Here is a 2,595-nt window from a genome sequence, read left to right as displayed (position 1 = left end):
ACAGCAAGCACTTCTTGAACACTATTTCTGCTAGGACAACTATGTTCTTATGATATATATATATATATATATATATATATATATATATATATATATATATATATATATATATATATATATATATATATATATATATATATATAAATTGTGACATAAGAGCAATAACAACATACCCTTGTTATTACCCTTTTTTTCAAAAAGGGTAACAACAATTATGTGGGAAACATTTTTCTTTTTTAAACAAATCTAGACCACAGAATAGCAATGCCAGGGGAATAGGCTTCTTCAACAAATATATCGGGTAAGATTCTGTATAAATTAAAATTATTTGTTGATCTATGACAGACATACGTGTGTCAGGACTCAGTCAGCAGGGCTGTGCAGCTCCCTGCCAGTCCTGCTATTTTTCCTTCACAGGTGTTCGTGGTTGACTGGTGGGCGGAGACGCACACCTGCGACTCATCCAGCAGCACCCGAGTGGACTACAAGAACAGCGTTCGAACAGCGAGAGGACGCCAGAGTGTTTTCGTTGCGGTATGCCTAAGCAGCTACGACCTCTCGCCAGCTTTTCCCTCGACGCTAAAACTTTGCCTCTGTGTCTCCCTAAAGGTTACCTTCTCGAGCTCCAAGATCCCCTTCGTGACTCTCCAGTTCCTCCGACCTCCTTCCGAGTCGAAACCGCTCTTCTGGATCCAAGGCTCACTCCAACGTCCTCCGGTTCCTCTCGCTGTTCTGGATCTCGGTACCCACGGTGCTGCTCGGACCTCCTCGCCCCGCTCACCGGCGACCCGGACATCTGCCATCAACATCTAAGCTGAGTCCACACGCACACCAACCTCCCCGGCCGTGTTCTCTCGCACCTCGTGGTAAGCTTACGCTCAGTAGTCACCTCCATTAGCCAATACTAGCACTAATCACTTACCTTGCTCCTAGATCGATCCGGTTCCCTGGTCCCGAGCCCGTCCGAGCCGTCTCCTCGTTCCGCAGATAGTTCTGCCGTCTGTACCCACCTGAGTCAATAAAACTCAAGGCTAACATGACAATGTGTTTACAGCTTTTTGTTTATATTCTTAGAAATGGCGTACAAACACAATTTTATTTATTAAAAACAAAAGGTAAAGATGAAAATTTACATTTTTGAATATGAAAAATAATTTAATTAGTTTTATTGCCAGCTTTCTGTTTATACTTGTGTTCTTTGCATGAAAACCCCAAAATAACATCCTAATAACTTTGAGAAAATGTAGTATCAATATTACAAATTATAAAGCTGTCACATTCCTTCCAAAATTTCCCCATGATGTTGCAATTTCAAAATAAAAGACTGTTTACAGTGGGGTTCAATTGTTTCAATATATTTTATAAAGTACAGGTATGTGTTGTGTTAACAAATGGTGCCTCTTCTAGGCTCAATCTTAGTTGAGTAATTAGGCAGGGCTGCCCAATTTCCCCTTATCTCTTCCTTTTAACCACTCAAATTCTGGCTGATTACATTTCTCTAAACCAACTGCAAAGTACTTCTGTTTTTGGTAAAGACATCCGAATTAGTCAACTGACCATACCACTTTTTTTTTTTTTTTTTTTTTTTTAAGAGACAGCAGTCAAGTTTCCCCGGCTTTAAACTTAATCCAAGCTTTCTCTGATGTAGAAATGATCCTAAGTATAAAAAACTGAACTTCTTCCGGTTAAAGATTGTGCTTTACAATCCATATGTAATATTCCTGTCAAAGAGTGTCACATATATAGGCATAATTATCTCCAAGAATAAGCCAGAAAGATATCTATTAAATTTTGCTCCTTTAATCAATAAAAACCAAAAACATCTTAATTTATGGCTTCAAAGAGACCTATGTTTTAGAGGATGGGTAATGTTATAAACAGTAAAGTGGATATCACAACTTACTTCTACGATCTCCCTGCATGTATAATATCAAACTCTTAAATCTATATGACCAGATATTATTCAATTTCTTATGGAAAAATTGTATACCTTAAAAAAATCAGTGGTAATGAACCCTTCTGAAAAATGAAGGTTAAACTTTCTTGATTTCACAACTCTAAATGATACCTTTTAAAGTGAATTGGATGAAATTGTGTCTAAATAAAAATCCATTCTCCATCGGGAAAGATTTTCCCAATTACATCTGAAGCTTAGGTGGCCTTGACGTCCTTCACTGTAATCACAATGTAGAGAAAATACCAGTTAAATTCTCTGCATTTTACAAACAAGCACTTCATTCATGGGCATCTATATATGTATAAATATATTTTTCTCCTAATAAATTCTTTATCTGGAATAACGAATACATCCATTAAAATCCTACTGGTGTGTCAGGTATTTATTTTTTTTAAAAAACGGCTGTTTACTAAGTTATAATAAATGTAACCTTGATATAATTTCTAAAGAGTGACATTGTGTTTGATGCTGTAAATTAATGAAATGTGTGAAATAATGCTGTTAATAAAGATATGTAAAGATATATGAACTTGTTTTTCTTCAACCTTTAAGAACAACAAAGTGATTGGTTCCCTCTTTCAACAAGATATTATTTCTATACCTTCAGCTGTTTTCTACTGGGAAAAAAATGTTGTTCC

The 2,595-nt window shown here is 36.4% G+C and overlaps 1 long non-coding RNA gene across 1 annotated transcript; it reads left to right on the top strand.

Annotated features, from left to right (window-relative positions):
- Positions 1-291: 291 nt before the first annotated feature.
- Positions 292-1,023, top strand: LOC118565881. Its single transcript, XR_004932693.1, has 3 exons — positions 292-534; positions 610-866; positions 934-1,023. It is a non-coding gene; the product is annotated as an uncharacterized LOC118565881 (long non-coding RNA).
- Positions 1,024-2,595: the final 1,572 nt, after the last annotated feature.

Source organism: Fundulus heteroclitus, chromosome 14 (genome assembly GCF_011125445.2).
Source record: "Fundulus heteroclitus isolate FHET01 chromosome 14, MU-UCD_Fhet_4.1, whole genome shotgun sequence".
Classification (NCBI taxonomy): domain Eukaryota; kingdom Metazoa; phylum Chordata; class Actinopteri; order Cyprinodontiformes; family Fundulidae; genus Fundulus; species Fundulus heteroclitus.
The sequence above is the reverse complement of the archived record's forward strand: the minus strand, read 5'-3'. Positions and strand labels throughout refer to the sequence as shown.